The following is a 22029-nucleotide window of genomic DNA, read 5'->3' on the forward strand; positions in this document are numbered from 1 at the left end:
ACCATAGTAACTGTGTGTCTAACACCAAGGGGAAAACCCGAGGAATCACCCCCGGTGAATTCCACTCGATGTTGTCATCAAGGTGAACGTAAGAGGATCACCCTTGAGGTTCACACTTGAGGGGTTGCATGACAGAGCCGTAAAGGAAGTGATTAAGGAGGAAATCACCCTCGATGATCATGACTGAATAGCTACACTACAGATATCTCATCGGGAGTGATGTATGAGGTTCACCCTCGGCACTCGATAGTAACTCTATAGTGTCGTACAACTAGGGGGTGATGTGCGGTGTCAGGGCCTGGACGTCGATCACGTTGATCGACTCATCGAACATAAAGCGAGGCAACTGGGACAAGGTGGGGGTCACTAATGGATCTCTAACCAACCTATACTAAGCATTTTAGGATAAGCAGTAAGGTATGAAAACAGGTAACAAAAACAGGCTATGCATCAGAGTAGGATCATACATAAAGCAGTAGCAAATCTAATGCAAGCATGAGAGGGAAAGAAATGGGCGATATCGGAATGCTCAAGGGGGTTTTGCTTGCCTGGAAGCTCTGCTGAAAAAGAAGAAGTGTCGTCCTCGACGTAGTCGATCACAGGGGCATCAGCAGCGGTCTCGGGGTCTACCAGAGAGGAGAGGGGGAAGAAACAGTAAATACAAGCAAACAGATGCATGACAAGACAATAAGCGGTGCTAGGGGTGTTCTAACGCAGTGTTATACGATACCGGCAAAGGGGATAACATCCGTGAATGCTTTCCCGAAGTTTGGCATTTTCGGACATACGAACCGAAGGGGAAAGGTTGCATGTTCACTAAGCTAGGGACATGTGACAAATGCACAGAGAGCGTATTCGGATTCGTCTCGTCGTTCTGAGCAACTTTCATGTACAAATTATTTTCATCCGAGCTACGGATTATTTTATATGATTTTCCAAAGTTTTATCAATATTCGAGAATTTCTGGAATTATTATATTTAATTAAGCCGAATTGACTGAGTCAATTTGACTGGTCAAAGTGAATAGTGCCAGGGTCCCACATGCCAGAATTTTATTAAATATTTAAAATGATTTATTTAATCTAATTGAAGGGGACCTACATGTCATTTGTTAGTATACTAATCTAGCACTAAACTAATCCTACTCGAATTAACCCACACAACTCATGCACACACAAGGCACACCCGGCCATGGCCTTGCCATGGCCAGCCGCATGCAGCAGCATGGTGGCGCAGCAGCAAGATTGAGCAGTAGTAGGGTTGAGCAGAAGCAGCTGTGGCTAATCAGCGGCAGCAGCCAGCAAAGTAGCAGCGCAGCGGCCTAAGGAGCAGCAGGAGCTAGCAGACGACAGTAGCAGAACATAGCACAGTAGCGAGCCTGGAGCCGCACGCAAGCGGCCGAGCGGCGGCGGGCGTGTGCGCGTGGCCAGGATGGGCGCGGCCCAAACGTGCGGCAGCAGCGAGTGGGCGTGGCCATGGGCAGGAGCCGCACGTATGCGTACGCGTACGCGGGAGCTCGTATGAGTCGGGGACGGCGGCTACGACGATGAAATTGAGAGGAGGAGAGGGGGTTTTGGAAGAGAAGCTCACAACGGTTCCAACAGAAGCGACGGGGAGGCCGGAGGTGGACCGGAGACGAGACAATCGACGACGGCGGCCGGTGATGTACGTGGTCAATAGGAGCTCGATGGCGAGCGCACGGGACAGTTCCGCTCGATTTGATGCTCTGAATGGACGAAGTCAACGGTGGAGGTCCTCCTGGACTACTCCGTGCGGAGAACGGTCGCCGGTGGCCGCGTCAACGACGGGAAGGCGTTGACGAGCACGCACGGGCAAGAGAAGTAGTGAGGGAAAGGGCGAACAAGGGGAAGAAGTGGGAGAGGCAGGGGGCGTCCTAGGGTTTGGGTGAGGGCGCCGAGGCTTATAGGCGGGGCAAGGGGCGGATGGCCGCCACGCACGGCCACGGCCGGCGGATGGCCGCCACGGGCCCCCTGTCACCTGTAGCGAGAGGAAGGGGACGAGGGGGTGGCTGGACCGGTTTCTGTTAGATGGGCCAAGTGGCCTAGTAGATTAGGCCTATTGTTTTCTTTGCTTTTACTTTCTGTTCCTATTTATTTATTTTTTGGTTTGCATTCCTATTTAGTACCAATTGACTTTTGTAAAACAAGCAAGTAGCCACATAATTTAGACTGCATTAATTGGCACTTCCACAAAAAGTTTGAACCCCATTTCAAAACATTTGATTTTTGGTTTAAATTTAAACGTGCTTGGAAGGGTGTTGTTGGGTCATTCAAAAATATCTAGGGGCATTTTGGAGTCTCAGATAATGTTGGTTTTATTTTTGTAATATCCTTGGGATTTTTTGCAATATTATGAACACTTTAGTTTTTATGTTTGGATAATTATTATTTTGACTTTATTTTAAAATTTGAACTTGAGACTGAAATATTTCTTAAATGTTTTTCTTAGGGCATAATAATGATGACTTGGCATCATTAGCGTGGAGTTACTGTAGCATGATTCTCGGGGTATTACAAATCTCCTCCACTATAAGAAATCTCGTCGCGAGATTTAAGAGATGTAGTAAGGGGCGTGGTTCTGGTTACAAAATTCTAACGTGTCTTATTGGTCTTGGTTAATCTTCTCGAAGAGGTCGATCCATACATTGGTGTCTTCATTTCTCTGCTTTAGGTCATCATGATGGAGTAGTCATCCCTTCTTCGGGATCCTCATCATCCTACGGATACGATAAGAGGGAAAAATTCTGGAAGAACGCGTCTCCCTAAAGGTGGGTATCTGACGGTGAACTCAGGGAAGAAAACATGGGTTATTTCTCAAGTTATAACTCAGGGAACTCATTGAGAGCAATATGTGATGGTACAAAAGTTTCGAATAGGTAGGCAATCATTCGATACCTAATCGGAACGTGAAAAGGGGGGTTCAGAGCAACGAAAAATATTTGCGTTGGATACTAGAGTAGATCATCTCTAGGAAGGTGGCCCGTGATTTTCATATGAAGCTAAGTGTGAGGAATAACTTTAGAAACAGGGATGTACAGGAGGTCAGGTTTCGATCATGTGGAACTGTGGGTTATGGGCCCACCAAGTGGTTTAAGAGTAGAAAGGGTGATGACATCTTGCACTATCGTCATAGCAAGGCATGTCAGGGGATAGCCTGTCAGTTATGTCAAAAAGAACATCGGTACCAAGGGTGAGGGACCAAGAGAACCATTTTCCTGCTCGTTGAACGAGGCGGACCATTAGGCAAAGTTCTTGTCCATCGGTGGCTACCAGAATATCATCAACAATAGTAACAGGGTCTTGTTGACGGAATTGTACACCGAGGTGTTAACATAAGCAGGGAAATATTACTGCTAATGTCATATAGATCACAAGAAAGGTTAAACAAAACAACGGAAAGGAAAATGTGATTATTATGTCAGACCAATGGAAAGGAAAAGGTGTTTATACTCAAGTATTAGAGTATCTCCTTCCAAAGGACAAGCAGAGATTGATATACGCAACAGGATAGAAAGTACTAAGCCATTTAGGTAAGGGGAGGAATTTCATGACATTACCCATACAACGGTGTTTGGATAATTGATAAAGAAAATTTTGCATTGTGTTTCCAATGTTCTTATTTATGATCGGAGTACCAAAGATATGCTTCGAGATAGCATTAACATGGTCATCAAGTAAAGGTCAGACTTTGGATACACAAGGATCCATTATGAACAACTTGTTGAATAAGTCTTACAATTTCCCCATGGAACAATGGATAACCTTGCTAAAAGGAAACTATAACAATAGGTCCTCCGGTCAGGTGTGCTAGGCATGACATCACCTTACCGGTTCATAAAAAGACCAATGTTATAACTCTTGGAAATATGTTCCAACCATCATATCTGACCGAGATTCAGAACTGATTGGTGTTAGGATACCTCAGACTCATGATGCCTGAGAAGTAAGGGGTGCAACACAATTTGATGAGATGGTGTTGCAAGATTATCGGGAAATGAACTATGGAAGCAAGTTCCAAATCATGTGTTCATCATTAAACCAAGGAGAAGATGAGGAGGTGGCTGATGCACTCAGCGACAATTCATTGAGATTTCTAAAAGATGGAGTTCCACAATTTTGTGAACAAGGAGAAAACATTTGTAAGATCAAATGATATAATGATGTATGCTCGAAGAAAACATACACAATTAAACATTCGTTGAAAGGACCCGAAATATGGGCTTAGGTAGCATGATCAATGTTAGAATGGTGATTCGATAACCAATAGTCTAAGAATGAACTATCAATCATTAACTTCAAACTAATAAGGTTGCTAGAAGTACAGAATCCAAACAGCACCGTTCACTTGTTGGTATCCCAGTAAGAATCAACACTGGGACCAAGAAATGAACGAATATGGCAAGAAGTATTACTATGTCAAGAATTCTTAAGAGGTGGTGACATTCTCAAAACATCCTTGAGATAGAAGATAGTAATACTTCAAGGTAGAACATAATACAAGCCAAATAGCAAGTTGCATCCATAACATGAATAAGTTTGTGATGAAAGGAAGGTAAGGATGTTGTCGATGGTAACTCAAATTACCAAGGGACGAGGATGGTACTTAGCATCATGAATTTGATTGATATCCTGGAAGAGCTCAAAATGTTGATGATGATCACGACACATTTGTCGAGAGATTTCATGAAGATGTAATCGATCGGCGATGACATCCAGTCAAAAGAATGATGAAGCGAAAGGTTATTGGAACCACGGGTATGACACAAACTCGAAATCAAGCTTGCTGTTCAAGGCGACATGATATGACGAGGAAGATCGACGTAGGCTTAGCTCATCATCAAAAATTGTGCTCCGGGAAGAAGGACTAGGTAGCACTGTTAAAATTTAGCACGATAATGATATAGCCGATCAGGCTAGGAATGACTTGAAGGATTATTAAACTCATAAGCAATGGAAATTACTTAGAGTTATAGAATCGGAGTGTGGAATCGATTCACTTATCGGCGTTCTCGAGTGACTAACAACTCAAAACCCGGGGAATCCTAAAATCGACGAGAAGCAATACCAGATGAAGACTCATAGGAAGCAACACCGTTCTTTGTTATTCTCGAGATACCGGAGGGCAATACTCGAAGGAAGATAAAAATAGAGGTTGTGGAGATGCATTGATCTGTAGAAGACACGTGCTTTAACTTGTCCGAGAAATGGTATTAAGGAGAAAATATGGTCAGAACCATGGTTGCAAAGGACCAAACCCCAAATGTAAGATGAACTTATACCAAGGGGACAATTAATTTTAAGAGAAGCTGCCATGATAAGATCTACATCGTGTCCATCGGCATGAACACAAGGTCCAAGGCCGACTCCCACGTCTTCAATGCATAACCTTCCATTCACTTCTCGTCCTGGAAGAAGGTTTAGTGTTGAAATTTTATGTGGCGAAGCTCCAGAAGAGTATGACTCGAGAAAACTTTCGAGTTCACACATGTTAAGGAAGGCATAGGTTTTACCCATCGGGGCATTGTGGATATAACACAAGCTTCAATAGTAAATATCACCAGCTCGAAAGCAGAGCATGGTTGACAAAAGGAGAGGATACAATTTACCAAAGGCATTATGTATCGGAGAAAGAACTCACAAGGTGATTAATTATGAAGGACACTGTCGGATAACAATCCAACAATGGATATGGCGATCCACAATGGTGCTGATGTGAGCATTGGCACATAACCAGTGGAAGAAACAATGCAAAGGCATTGAATTATAGAAACAACTGACTAAACCAAAGCTCAAATGCATAGGAATTATCAGTTCCAAGTCAAGGGATCAGAAGCCAATGGTCTGATTAAGAATGCTTAAGTAGAATAGACTTGGGGGTAAAATCGACGGCAATTTGATTGGTCGAGAACCAACTCCTGTTCAAAATGATGTCTTAGCCGGAACGATGAATTCTAGGATTCAACCGAGGATCGCGAGCATCGGCAACATATTGAATCAATGGACTCAAAAGGATAGTGACAAAGGATGCCAATAAGATTACTATACTTATGGGATTAACCATAATGTGAGCAAGCAAGAAATCCAAGAACAAAAGGCTATTGAGGATTTTCGAAAGATCGAATAGTATTTTTGAAGACTTCTGTTAGTCACCTAAACAACTAGGGATGGACGGGTCCCCGGTAAGTGCGAGGAATTGTTCGTTGGGGTATTAACATGGAAAAGAGTTGCAAAGTAGTAGGCTCAAAGGATTCTCGGAATATCGGAGAATCTTTCAGGGTATCAAGTAATAACAAGGGAAACTGGTAACGAAGGTATGAACGACAAGCATAATTATTTATCCATAGGGATTATCGGTGGTCGGGAATAGCAAAAGCGGTGGGCACAAAGTCTCGAGAGAACATCGAAGAGTATCTTCGGAATCTTCTGATGAATCAAGCCATCATCTGGAATGCAGGGGCTCTCCAGGAGGAAGTAGTTATGAGAACCTAGAGTCAGAGTTAGCAATTCATTTTAAACCTGAATAGAAGAGAGATCAGGGTCCCAGAGTATAGGTCGAGGAATAAAATATCCTAACACCATCCAATGGCGACGTGGGCCCATTGGACACACAGCCATGTTAGTAAAACTTTTTTAATGACTAGACTCGACTTCGGCCAAGGAGTGTGGAAGGGGGATTCTTACAGGCAGTCGGCTCTGATACCAACTTGTGACGCCCTCGATTCAATCGTACAGTAAACATACACGCAAATGTGTACGATCAAGATCAAGGACTCACGGGAAGATATCACAACACAACTCTAGACACAAATTAAAATAATACAAGCTTTATATTACAAGCCAGGGGCCTCGAGGGCTCGAATACATAAGCTCGAATACACAAGAGTCAGCGGAAGCAACAATATCTGAGTACAGACATGAGTTAGACAAGTTTGCCTTAAGAAGGCTAGCACAAAAGCAACAACGATCGGAAAGGCAAGGCCTCCTACCTGGGAGCCTCCTAACTACTCCAAGTCATTAGCGGTCTCCACGTGGTAGTAGGCACCCTCGGGGTAGCAGTAGTCATCAGTGGTGTCGTCTGGCTCCTGGGATCCGTCATCTGGTCGCAACAATTGGGTATGGGGGAAAGGAGGTAGCAAAGCATCCGTGAGTACTCATCCAAAGTACTCGCAAGACTTACATCAGATCTAAACTAAGTATGCATCTATATCAAAGGAATTGGGATGTATCTGTGGACTAAACTACAGAATGCCAGAAAGAAGGGGAAAGCCTAGCCTATCGAAGACTAGCATCTTCCGGAACCCACCATCTTGCAGCAACAGGAGGGAGTAGAGTAGCATGAAGTAAAGTAGTAGAAGTGTTATCAACCTCAGCCAGAGATCCTCTCTTGACTCCCTGCGAGAAAGCAATCCCAGAGCCATACTAGCCATTTCTCATCACAAGTATCCAGTTCTAGTTGTATCGATCGGGATACAACTCCAAGTGTCCGTTACCGTAGGACAGGCTATTGATAGATGTTTTCTTCCCTACAGGGGTGCACCAACTTACCCACCACGCTCGATTAACTCCGGACGGACACACTTTCCTGGGTCATTCCCGGCCTCGGCCAAACAATACGCCGCAACCCGACCTAGGCTTAATAGAGAGGTCAGCACGCTGGACTAAGCCTATGCCCCCAGGGGTCATGGGCCATCTCCCCGGGAACTCCTGCACGTTGCGTACGCGGCTGGTGAGCAGACCTAGCTACCTCCTTCAACAAGGCAGGAGCTTACGCAGTCCAACCCGACGCGCGCCGCTCAGTCACTGGCATCTATTAAGCTTCGGCTGATGTATACGACGCAGAACGCCCATACTATGCCCATGTGATGGTTAGTGCTATCAGGACAAAGGCCCCTCGGATCAAATATCCATATCGTAGTGGATTAGGAGCACGCGGTAACGAGCAGAGACTCACGATCGATGTGACCCCCTCGCCCCGTCTCGAGTACTTGCGGCAAGGTCTAAGAATGCCTGGCCATGCCTCGTAAGTATCTCGCGGGCACCTTCCAGGTCAACCCGACTCCACATCACTCGCTATTAAGCTCGCGCGGGTACCCCTCAGGGCCGACCCGTCTTTAGTAACATGGCTCAGTGCAAAGTCATAGTAACCATAGTAACTGTGTGTCTAACAGCAAGGGGAAAACCCGAGGAATCACCCCCGGTGAATTCCACTCGATGTTGTCATCAAGGTGAACGTAAGAGGATCCACCCTCGAGGTTCACACTTGAGGGGTTGCACGACAGAGCCGTAAAGGAAGTGATTAAGGAGGAAATCACCCTCGATGATCACGACTGAATAGCTACACTACAGATATCTCATCAGGAGTGATGTATGAGGTTCACCCTCGGCACTCGATAGTAACTCTGTAGTGTCTTACAACTAGGGGGTGATGTGCGTTGTCAGGGCCTGGACGTCGATCATGTTGATCGAGTCATCGAACATAAAGCGAGGCAACTGGGACAAGGTGGGGGTCACTAATGGATCTCTAACCAACCTATACTAAGCAGTTTAGGATAAGCAGTAAGGTATGAAAACAGGTAACAAAAACAGGCTATGCATCAGAGTAGGATCATACATAAAGCAGTAGCAAATCTAATTCAAGCATGAGAGGGAAAGAAATGGGCGATATCGGAATGCTGAAGGGGGGTTTGCTTGCCTAGAAGCTCTGCTAAAAAAGAAGAAGTGTCGTCCTCGACGTAGTCGATCATAGGGGCATCAGCAGCAGTCTCGGGGTCTACCGGAGAGGAGAGGGGGAAGAAACAATAAATACAAGCAAACAGATGCATGACAAGACAATAAGCGGTGCTAGGGGTGTTCTAACGCAGTGTTATACGATACCGGCAAAGGGGATAACATCCAGGAATGCTTTCCCGAAGTTTGGCATTTTCGGACATACGAACCGAAGGGGAAAGGTTGCATGTTCACTAAGCTAGGGACATGTGACAGATGCACAGAGAGCGTATTCGGATTCCTCTTGTCGTTCTGAGCAACTTTCATGTACGAAGTATTTTCATCCGAGCTACGGATTATTTTATATGATTTTCCAAAGTTTTATCAATATTCGGGAAATTCTGGAATTATTATATTTAATTAATCCGAATTGACTGAGTCAATTTGACTGGTCAAAGTGAACAGTGCCAAGGTCCCACATGCCAGAATTTTATTAAATATTTAAAATGATTTATTTAATCTAATTGAAGGGGACCCACATGTCATTTGTTAGTATACTAGTCTAGCACTAAACTAATCCTACTCGAATTAACCCACACAACTCACGCACACACAAGGCACACCCGAGGCCATGGCCAGCCACATGCAGCAGCATGGTAGCACAGCAGCAAGTTTGAGCAGCAGTAGGGTTGAGCAGAAGCAGTTGTGGCTAATCAGCGGCAGCAGCCAGCAAAGTAGCAGTGCAGCGGCCTAAGGGCATCTCCACTAAGGCCCCCAAGAAGCCCCCCCCAGGCGCTTTTTTGGACGCCGGCGAGTAAAAAATACCCCAGTCAGGGCCCCAAGACGTCGTTTTGCGCCGGATTTAGCAAAAGTTAGCGTCGGCATGCCCACCCCGCACCCAGCCCGCTGGGGGGCAGCTGGGGACGCCGGCATTAGGTTTTTGCAGGCGCTGCCCCACTTGCCAGCCTCTCTCTCCCCCTTTCTCTTCTCCAGGCCCACCCATGTGCAGCACACTGCCTCTCTCCTTTCCACGCCCACACTCCCTCTCTCCCCGGTTCTACTCTCCATGTACTACGGGCGGGCGAGGCAGGAGCTCGCCGTGCGCGGCCGGGGCGGGCGCTGGCCGGGGCAGGCGCTGGCCGGAACTGGCGAGGCGGGGCCGTGGCCGGAGCAGGCAAGGCCGGGATGGGCGAGGCCGGAGCAGGCAAGGCCGGGGCGGCCACGGGCGCGGCCACGGGACAGGCGCGGCTTCTGCTCACCGCGCACCGCACGCTGCCGCCCTGGTCGTCGCGCGCCGGCCTGGGCGTGCTGGAGCTTCCGCAGGGCGAACTCGAGGAGGCCGCTGGCCGAAGCCGTCATACAGCGAGCTCGAGGAGGACACTGGCCGGAGCTGGCGAGGCCGGGGCGGGCGCTGGCCGGAGCGCGCGTGGCCGGGGCGGAGGAGGAGCGCGCGTGGCCGGGCGAGGAGTAGCCGTCGAAGAGGCTGCGCGCGTGGCCGTGGCGCCTGGGTGAAGTAGCTCAACGCAGAAGACGCCTCGGCCGCCGTTCGAGTCAACGCGAGCTGGGACTCGGGGATGCGGTCGTGGATGGAGCAGGGCAAGATGGGGTGGTGGTGGAGGCCAGGCGGTCTCGCGGGAGGCCTCGAAGGCAGTTTGGCGGCGGAGGGCGAGCAGGCCGGCGCGACGGGACGAGCGGGCGTGCGCGGGACGAGCTGCAAGGGTGTGCGGGCGCGGCGAGCTGCAGGGGCATACGGGGGAAGAAGAGATGGCGCACGGGGAAGAAGAGAAAGAAGTGCTGGGATGGGGGGATGGCTGGAAGAATCTTCGTTCCCAGTGTAAAATTTTCGCCGGGGCCTCCCCAGGAGGCCGAAAAAATGCCTCCTGGGGGGCACAACGGCTGGAGATGCCCTAAGGAGCAGCAGGAGCTAGCAGACGACAGTAGCAGAACATAGCACAGTAGCGAGCCTGGAGCCGCACGCAAGCGGCCGAGCGGCGACGGGCGTGTGCGTGTGGCCAGGATGGGCGCGGCCCAAACGTGCGGTAGCAGCGAGTGGGCGTGGCCATGTGCAGGAGCCGCATGTATGCGTACGCGTACGCGGGACCTCGTATGAGTCAGGGACGGCGGCTACGACGGCGAAATTGAGAGGAGGAGAGGGGGTTTTGGAAGAGAAGCTCACAACGGTTCCAACGGAAGCGACGGGGAGGCCGGAGGTGGACCGGAGATGAGGCAATCGACAACGGCGGTCGGCGATGTACGTGGTCAATAGGAGCTCGATGGCGAGCGCACGGGACAGTTACGCTCGATTTGATGCTCTGAATGGACGAAGTCGACGGTGGAGGTCCTCCTGGACTACTCCGTGCGGAGAACGGTCGCCGGTGGCCGCGTCAACGACGGGAAGGCGTTGACGAGCACGCACGGGCAAGAGAAGCGGTGAGGGAAAGGGCGAACGAGGGGAAGAAGTGGGAGAGGCAGGGGCGTCCTAGGGTTTGGGTGAGGGCGCCGAGGCTTATAGGCAGGGCAAGGGGCGGATGGCCGCCACGCACGGCCACGGCCGGCGGATGGCCGCCACGGTCCCCCTGTCGCCTGTAGCGAGAGGAAGGGGGCGAGGGGGTGGCTGGACCGGTTTCTGTTAGATGGGCCAAGTGGCCTAGTAGATTAGGCATGTTGTTTTCTTTGCTTTTACTTTCTATTCCTATTTATTTATTCTTTGTTTTGCATTCTTATTTAGTACCAATTGACTTCTGTAAAACAAGCAAGTAGCCACATAATTTAGACTGCATTAATTGGCACTTCCACAAAAAGTTTGAACCCCATTTCAAAACATTTGATTTTTGGTTTAAATTTAAACGTGCTTGGAAGGGTGTTGTTGGGTCATTCAAAAATATCGAGGGGCATTTTGGAGTCTCAGATAATGTTGGTTTTATTTTTATAATATCCTTGGGATTTTTTGCAATATTATGAACACTTTAGTTTTTATGTTTGGATAATTATTATTTTGACTTTATTTTAAAATTTGAACTTGAGACTGAAATATTTCTTAAATGTTTTTCTTAGGGCATAATAATGATGACTTGGCATCATTAGCGTGGAGTTACTGTAGCATGATTCTCGGGGTGTTACAAATCTCCTCCACTATAAGAAATATCGTCCCGAGATTTAAGAGATGTAGTAAGGGGGATGCTTCTTGTTATGAAATTCTAACGTGTCTTATCGGTCTTGGTTAATCTTCTCGAAGAGGTCGATCCATACATTGATGTCTTCATTTCTCTGCTTTAGCTCATCATGATGGAGTAGTCATCCCTTCTTCGGGATCCTCATCATCCTACGGATACGATAAGAGGGAAAAATTCTGGAAGAACGCATCTCCATAAAGGTGGGTATCTGACGGTGAACTCAGGGAAGAAGACATGGGTTATTTCTCAAGTTATAACTCAGGGAACTCATTGAGAGCAATATGTGATGGTACAAAAGTTTCGAATAGGTAGGCAATCATTCGATACCTAATCAGAACGTGAAAAGGGGGGTTCAGAGCAACGAAAAATATTTGCGTTGGATACTAGAGTAGATCATCTCTAGGAAGGTGGCCCGTGATTTTCATATGAAACCAAGTGTGAGGAATAACTTTAGAAACAGGGATGTACAGGAGGTCAGGTTTCGATCATGTGGAACTGTGGGTTATGGGCCCACCAAGTGGTTTAAGAGTAGAAAGGGTGATGACATCTTGCACTATCGTCATAGCAAGGCATGTCAGGGGACAGCCTGTCAGTTATGTCAGAAACAACATCGGTACCAAGGGCGAGGGACCAAGAGAACCATTTTCCTGCTCGTTGAACGAGGCGTACCATTAGGCAAAGTTCTTGTCCATCGGTGGCTACCAGAATATCATCAACAATAGTAACAGGGTCTTGTTGACGGAATTGTACACCGAGGTGTTAACATAAGCAGGGAAATATTACTGCTAATGTCATATAGATCACAAGAAAGGTTAAACAAAACAACGGAAAGGAAAATGTGATTATTATGTCAGACCAATGGAAAGGAAAAGGTGTTTATACTCAAGTATGAGAGTATCTCCTTCCAAAGGACAAGCAGAGATTGATATACGCAACAGGATAGAAAGTACAAAGACATTTAGGTAAGGGGAGGAATTTCATGACATTACCCATACAACGGTGTTTGGATAATTGATAAAGAAAGTTTTCTATTATGTTTCCAATGTTCTTATTGATGATCGGAGTACCAAAGATATGCTTCGAGATAGCGTTAACATGGTCATCAAGTAAAGGTCGGACTTTGGATACACAAGGATCCATTAGGAACAACTTGTTGAATAAGTCTTACAATTTCCCCAGGGAACAATGGATAACCTTGCTAAAAGGAAACTATAACAATAGGTCCTCCGGTCAGGTGTGCTAGGCATGACATCACCTTACCAGTTCATAAAAAGACCAATGTTATAACTCTTGGAAATATGTTCCAACCATCATATCTGACCGAGACTCGGAACTGATTGGTGTTAGGATACCTCAGACTCATGATGCCTGAGAAGGAAGGGGTGCAACACAATTTGACGAGATGGCGTTGCAAGATTATCAAGAAATGAACTATGGAAGCAAGTTCCAAATCATGTGTTCATCATTAAACCAAGGAGAGGATGAGGAGGTGGCTGATGCACTCAGCGATAATTCATTGAGATTTCTAAAAGATGGAGTTCCACAATTTTGTGAACAAGGAGATAACATTTGTCAGATCAAATTATATAATGATGTATGCTCGAAGAAAACATACACAATTAAACATTCGTTGAAAGGACCCGAAATATGGGCTTAGGTAGCATGATCAATGTTAGAATGGTGATTCAATAACCAATGGTCTATATCAATCATTAACTTCAAAGCAATAAGGTTGCTATAAGTACATAATCCAAACAGCAGCATTCACTTGTTGGTATCCCAGTTAGAATCAACACTGGGACCAAGAAATGAACGAAGATGGCAAGAAGTATTACTATGTCAAGAATTCTTAAGAGGTGGTGACATTCTCAAAACATCCTTGAGATAGAAGACAGGAATACTTCAAGGTAGAACATAATACAAGCCGGATAGCAAGTTGCATCCATAACATGAATAAGTTTGTGACGAAAGGAAGGTAAGGATGTTGTCGATGGTAACTCAAATTACCAAGGGACGAGGATGGTACTTAGCATCATGAATTTGATTGATATCCTGGAAGAGCTCGGAATGTTGGTGATGATCACGACACATTTGTCGACAGATTTCATGAAGATGTAATCGATCGGCGATGACATCCAGTCAAAAGAATGATGAAGCGAAAGGTTATTGGAACCACGGGTATGACACAAACTCGAAGTCAAGCTTGCTGTTCAAGGTGACATGATATGACGAGGAAGATCGACGTAGGCTTAGCTCATCGTCAAAAATTGTGCTCCGGGAAGAAGGACCAAGTAGCACAGTTAAAATTTAGCATGATGATGATATAGCCGATCAGGCTAGGAATGACTTGAAGGATTATTAAACTCGTAAGCAACAAAAATTACTTAGAGTTATAGAATCGGAGTGTGGAATTGATTCACTTATCAGCGTTCTCGAGTGACTAACAACTCAAAACCCGGGGAATCCTAAAATCGACGAGAAGCAATACCAGATGAAGACTCATAGGAAGCAACATAGTTCTTTGTTATTCTCGAGATACCGGAGGGCAATACTCGAAGGAAGATAAAAATAGAGGTTGCGGAGATGCATTGATCTGTAGAAGACACGTGCTTTAACTTGTCCGAGAAATGGTATTAAGGAGAAAATATGGTCAGAACCACGGTTGCAAAGGACCAAACCCCAAATATAAGATGAACTTATACCAAGGGGACAATTAATCTTAAGAGAAGCTGCCATGATAAGATCTACATCGTGTCCATCGGCATGAACACAAGGTCCAAGGCCGACTCCCACGTCTTCAATGCATAACCTTCCATTCACTTCTCGTCCTAGAAGAAGGTTTAGTGTTGAAATTTTATGTGGCGAAGCTCCAGAAGAGTATGACTCGAGAAAACTTTCGAGTTCACACATGTTAAGGAAGGCATAGGTTTTACCCATCGGGGCATTGTGGATATAACACAAGCTTCAATAGTAAATATCACCAGCTCGAAAGCAGAGCATGGTTGAAAAAAATGAGAGGATACAATTTACCAAAGGCATTATGTATCGGAGAAAGAACTCACAAGGTGATTAATTATGAAGGACACTGTCGGATAACAATCCAACAATGGATATGGCGATCCACAATGGTGCTGATGTGAGCATTGGCACATAACCAGTGGAAGAAACAATGCAAAGGCATTGAATTATAGAAACCACTGACTAAACCAAAGCTCAAATGCAAATGAATTATGATTTCCAAATCAAGGGATCAGAAGCCAACGGTCTGATTAAGAATGCTTAAGTAGAATAGACTTAGGGGTAAAATCGACGGCAATTTGATTGGTCGAGAACCAACTCCTATTCAAAATGATGCCTTAGCCGGAACGATGAATTCTAGGATTCAACCGAGGATCGCGAGCATCGGCAACATATTGAATCAATGGACTCAAAAGGATAGTGACGAAGGATGCCGATAAGATTACTATACTTATGGGATTACCGATAATGTGAGCAAGCAAGAAATTCAAGAACAAAAGGCTATTGAGGATTTTCGAAAGATCGAATAGTATTTTGAAGACTTTTGTTAGTCACCTAAACAACTGGGGATGGACGGGTCCCCAGTAAGTGCGAGGAATTGTTCATTGGGGTATTAACATGGAAAAGAGTTGCAAAGTAGTAGGCTCAAAGGATTCTCGGAATATCGGAGAATCTTTCAGGGTATCAAGTAATAACAAGGGCAACTGGGAACGAAGGTATGAACGACAAGCATAATTAGTTATCCATAGGGATTATCGGTGGTCGGGAATAGCAAAAGCGGTGGGCACAAAGTCTCGAGAGAACATCAAAGAGTATCTTCAGAATCTTCTGATGAATCAAGCCATCATCTGGAAAGCAGGGGCTCTCCAGGAGGAAGTAGTTACGAGAACATAGAGTCAGAGTTAGCAATTCATTTTAAACCCGAATAGAAGAGAGATCAGGGTCCCAGAGTATAGGTCGAGGAATAAAATATCCTAACACCATCCAATGGCGACGTGGGCCCATAGGACACACAGCCGTGTTAGTAAAAGTTTTTCAGTGACTAGACTCGACTTTGGCCAAGGAGTGTGGAAGGGGGATTCCTACAGGCAGTCGGCTCTGATACCAACTTGTGACGCCCTCGATTCAATCGTACACTAATCATACACGCAAATGTGTACGATAAAGATCAAGGACTCACGGGAAGATATCACAACACAACTCTAGACACAAATTAAAATAATACAAGCTTTATATTACAAGCCAGGGGCCTCGAGGGCTCGAATACACAAGAGTCAGCGGAAGCAACAATATCTGAGTACAGACATGAGTTAGACAAGTTTGCCTTAAGAAGGCTAGCACAAAAGCAACAACGATCAAAAAGGCAAGGCCTCCTGCCTAGGAGCCTCCTAACTACTCCAAGTCATCAGCGGTCTCCACGTGGTAGTAGGCACCCTCGGGGTAGCTGTAGTCATTAGTGGTGTCGTCTGGCTCCTGGGATCCGTCATCTGGACGCTACAATCGGGTATGGGGGAAAGGAGGTAGCAAAGCATCCATGAGTACTCATCCAAAGTACTCGCAAGACTTACATCAGATCTAAACTAAGTATGCATCTATATCAAAGGAAATGGGATGTATTTGTGGACTAAACTGCAGAATGCCAAAAAGAAGGGGAAAGCCTAGCATATCGAAGACTAGAATCTTCTGGAACCCACCATCTTGCAGCAACAGGAGGGAGTAGAGTAGCATGAAGAAAAGTAGTAGAAGTGTTATCAACGTCGACCAGAGATCCTCTCTCGACTCCCTGCGAGAAAGCAATCCCAGAGCCATACTATCCATTTCTCATCACAAGTATCCAGTTCTAGTTGTATCGATCGGGATACAACTCCAAGTGTCCGTTACCGTAGGACAGGCTATCGATAGATGTTTTCTTCCCTGCAGGGGCGCACCAACTTACCCACCACGCTCGATTAACTCCGGCCGGACACACTTTCCTGGGTCATGCCCGGCCTCGGCCAAATAATACGCCGCAACCCGACCTAGGCTTAATAGAGAGGTCAGCATGCCGGACTAAGCCTATGCCCCCAGGGGTCATGGGCCATCTCCCCAGGAACTCCTGCACGTTGCGTACGCGGCCGGTGAGCAGACCTAGATACCTCCTTCAACAAGGCAGGAGCTTACGTAGTCCAACCCGGCGCGCGCCGCTCAGTCGCTGGCATCTATTAAGCTTCGGCTGATGTATACGACGCAGAACGCCCATACTATGCCCATGTGATGGTTAGTGCTATCAGGCCAAAGGCCCCTCGGATCAAATATCCAAATCGTAGTGGATTAGGAGCACGCGGTAATGAGCAGAGACTCATGATCGATGTGACCCCGTCGCCCCGTCTCGAGTACTTGCGGCAAGGGCTAAGAATGCCCGGCCATGCCTTGTAAGTATCTCGCGGACACCTTCCAGGTCAACCCGACTCCACATCACTCGCTATTAAGCTCGCGCGGGTACCCCTCAGGACCGACCTGTCTTTAGTAACATGGCTCAGTGCAAAGTCATAGTAACCATAGTAACTGTGTGTCTAACACCAAGGGGAAAACCCGAGGAATCACCCCCGGTGAATTCCACTCGATGTTGTCATCAAGGTGAACGTAAGAGGATCACCCTTGAGGTTCACACTTGAGGGGTTGCATGACAGAGCCGTAAAGGAAGTGATTAAGGAGGAAATCACCCTCGATGATCATGACTGAATAGCTACACTACAGATATCTCATCGGGAGTGATGTATGAGGTTCACCCTCGGCACTCGATAGTAACTCTATAGTGTCGTACAACTAGGGGGTGATGTGCGGTGTCAGGGCCTGGACGTCGATCACGTTGATCGACTCATCGAACATAAAGCGAGGCAACTGGGACAAGGTGGGGGTCACTAATGGATCTCTAACCAACCTATACTAAGCATTTTAGGATAAGCAGTAAGGTATGAAAACAGGTAACAAAAACAGGCTATGCATCAGAGTAGGATCATACATAAAGCAGTAGCAAATCTAATGCAAGCATGAGAGGGAAAGAAATGGGCGATATCGGAATGCTCAAGGGGGTTTTGCTTGCCTGGAAGCTCTGCTGAAAAAGAAGAAGTGTCGTCCTCGACGTAGTCGATCACAGGGGCATCAGCAGCGGTCTCGGGGTCTACCAGAGAGGAGAGGGGGAAGAAACAGTAAATACAAGCAAACAGATGCATGACAAGACAATAAGCGGTGCTATGGGTGTTCTAACGCAGTGTTATACGATACCGGCAAAGGGGATAACATCCGGGAATGCTTTCCCGAAGTTTGGCATTTTCGGACATACGAACCGAAGGGGAAAGGTTGCATGTTCGCTAAGCTAGGGACACGTGATAGATACACAGAGAGCGTATTCGGATTCGTCTCGTCGTTCTGAGCAACTTTCATGTACAAAGTATTTTCATCCGAGCTACGGATTATTTTATATGATTTTCCAAAGTTTTATCAATATTCAGGAATTTCTGAAATTATTATATTTAATTAATCCGAATTACCGAGTCAATTTGACTGGTCAAAGTGAACAGTGTCAGGGTCCCACATGCCAGAATTTTATTAAATATTTAAAATGATTTATTTAATCTAATTGAAGGGGACCCACATGTCATTTGTTAGTATACTAATCTAGCACTAAACTAATCCTACTCGAATTAACCCACACAACTCATGCACACACAAGGCACACCCGGCCATGGCCTTGCCATGGCCAGCCGCATGCAGCAGCATGGTGGCGCAGCAGCAAGATTGAGCAGTAGTAGGGTTGAGCAGAAGCAGCTGTGGCTAATCAGCGGCAGCAGCCAGCAAAGTAGCAGCGCAGCGGCCTAAGGAGCAGCAGGAGCTAGCAGACGATAGTAGCAGAACGCATCATAGTAGCGAGCCTGGAGCCGCACGCGTGCGGCCGAGCGGTGGCGGGCGCGTGCGTGTGGCCAGGATGGGCACGGCCCAAACGTGCGGCAGCAGCGAGTGGGCGTGGCCATGGGCAGGAGCCGCATGTATGAGTACGCGTACGCGGGAGCTCGTATGAGTCGGGGACGGTGGCTACGACGACGAAATCGAGAGGAGGAGAGGGGGTTTTGGAAGAGAAGCTCACAACGGTTCCAACGAAAGCGATGGGGAGGCCGGAGGTGGACCGGAGACGAGGCAATCGACGACGGGGGTCGGCGATGTACGTGGTCAATAGGAGCTCGATGGCGAGCGCACGGGAAGGTTCCGCTCGATTTGATGCTCCGAATGGACGAAATCGACGGTGGAGGTCCTCCTGGACTACTCCGTGCGGAGAACGGTCGCCGGTGGCCGCGTCAACGACGGGAAGGCGTTGACGAGCACGCACGGGCAAGAGAAGCAGTGAGGGAAAGGGCGAACGAGGGGAAGAAGTGGGAGAGGCAGGGCCGTCCTAGGGTTTGGGTGAGGGCGCCGAGGCTTATAGGCGGGGCAAGGGGGCGGATGGCCGCCACGCACGGCCACGGCCGGCGGATGGCCGCCACGGCCCCCCTGTCACCTGTAGCGACAGGAAGGGGACGAGGGGGTGGCTGGACCGGTTTCTGTTAGATGGGCCAAGTGGCCTAGTAGATTAGACTTGTTGTTTTCTTTGCTTTTACTTTCTGTTCCTATTTATTTATTTTCAGTTTTGCATTCTTATTTAGTACGAATTGACTTTTGTAAAACAAGCAAGTAGCCACATAATTTAGACTGCATTAATTGGCACTTCCACAAAAATTTTGAACCCCATTTCAAAACATTTGTTTTTTGGTTTAAATTTAAACATGCGTGGAAGGGTGTTGTTGGGTCATGCAAAAATATCTAGGGGCATTTTGGAGTCTCAGATAATGTTGGTTTTATTTTTATAATATCTTTGGGATTTTTTGCAATATTATGAACACTTTAGTTTTTATGTTTGGATAATTATTGTTTTGACTTTATTTTAAAATTTGAAATTGAGACTGAAATATTTCTTAAATGTTTTTCTTAGGGCATAATAATGATGACTTGGCATCATTAGCGTGGAGTTACTGTAGCATGATTCTCGGGGTGTTACAACATAAATGCATATAAAACATCCAAGGTTGATAATATAATAGCATGGAACAATCAAAAATTATAGATACATTGGAGACGTATCACTCGCCATGAGGGAAGGCTGAAAGGTAAGCCGGTCATTGCTGGCACGCAAATGGCTGCACCCGGAGAATTGGCGGAGAAAGCCCATTTGACGGTACTGCTTAACAGCTCAGTTCTCAATGCTTATGCCGAAGAACACTTGGCGGAGATACGCCAAAGCTTCTTACCGATGGTGCCTTCATTAGATGTGGAGATGAAGGAGCACACTAATAACTACGTTGAATGGCTAAAGAATCGTTTGGCACAAGGGTCCATCAATGACACTGCTACGTGGTTAGCACAAAAGCCATCACCTACGGTGTTGACATACCAAGCATATGACATAAATGGATACATGTTCTACACTGAGGAACGTGATCAGAAGACCTCATATCAGAACAGCTGTGTTCGAATAGAATGCATGGCTGTAAATGAAGCTGATAAAAGGGTATACTATGGAACCATCAAATAGATTTGGGAGCTTGACTATGTGAAAGATAAGGTGGCATTATTCAGGTGTGCATGGATCCCTCTTGGTCAGGTAAGGATTGATGAGTACAAGAAGACCTGTGTTAATAGGACAACGATGGCATATCACGCGGACCCATTCATCCTTGCCAGCGATGCTACCCAGATTTTTTTTGTGGATGACCCCTTGCATAAGAACTGCCATTTAGTGATGCATGGGAAGAGAAGGGTACTGGGTGTCGACGATGTTGCCGATCAGGACGAGTATGATGAATTTGATGAGTTGCCAGCCAAGGGATCATGCACCCGTGTAACAGAGAGGCGTAAAATCATCATAAAACCCAAGTTCATTCGGGGTCAATGTAATGATCCCAGTTCCCCCATGTACATGGGAATTAAGCCGTGGGACTAGTCTTTATGCCTACCCTGCAACTTAATTCGTTCAATTTAGAACTGTCGCGTGTACTGAATTTGTGAGTTATGCCCGGTTTTCTATTGATGTAAGAACCGTTAATATGTTGACCTTGATATGCTGTCAGCTCAGGCAATGAATATGAACAGTTTTTTGTTATTATTATTATTATATCATAGAGGTAGCACACTCAATTGATCTCACTACAGTATGTGTGAACAAAAATATGCAATCTGGTTTGTGAATAGCACACGGTCCGTTGATGAAAGTTGTGTGCCGACCAAATCCCGCCACCCCGCCCACGATCTGAGCCGTGCTTTCTGATTGGCCAGAACCCAAACCCCACGGATCGTACGTCTGCACCGTTGGATGCTCCCAGATCGAACGGCGATCCTCATCCCTTTCGATAGCACATGCAGTTCCGATTGTAATTTTATTTTTATGCACAAAATGCATGTTAATCTCAAAAAATGTCTTAAATATAGCTAACGATACCTGAAATGCGCCAGAAAATCAAACCCGTGGTATAATGGTGACTGCGTATCGTGGAAATTTTTATGAGGCCAAACGATGAAGTCACCGGCCATGGGAGTTTGAATTGACACATCTCCTTTTGGAAACCTGATGTCTACTACACAACCTTCTTCTTGTAGACGTTGTTGGGTCTCCAAGTGCAGAGGTTTGTAGGACAGTAGCAAATTTCCCTCGAGTGGATGACCTAAGGTTTATCAATCCGTAGGAGGCGTAGGATGAAGATGGTCTCTCTCAAGCAACCCTGCAACCAAATAACAAAGAGTCTCGTGTGTCCCCAACACACCCAATACAATGGTTAATTGTATAGGTGCACTAGTTCGGCGAAGAGATGGTGAAACAAGTGGTATATGGATAGTAGATAAAGGTTTTTGTAATCTGAAAATATAAACACAGCAAGGTAACTAATGATAAAAGTGAGCACAAACGGTATTGCAATGCTAGGAAATAAGGCCTAGGGTTCATACTTTCACTAGTGCAAGTCCTCTCAACAATAATAATATAATTGGATCACATAACTATCCCTCAACATGAAACAAAGAGTCACTCCAAAGTCACTAATAGCGGAGAA

This window comes from Triticum urartu, chromosome 7 (assembly GCF_003073215.2).
Source record: "Triticum urartu cultivar G1812 chromosome 7, Tu2.1, whole genome shotgun sequence".
Taxonomy (NCBI): Eukaryota; Viridiplantae; Streptophyta; class Magnoliopsida; order Poales; family Poaceae; genus Triticum; species Triticum urartu.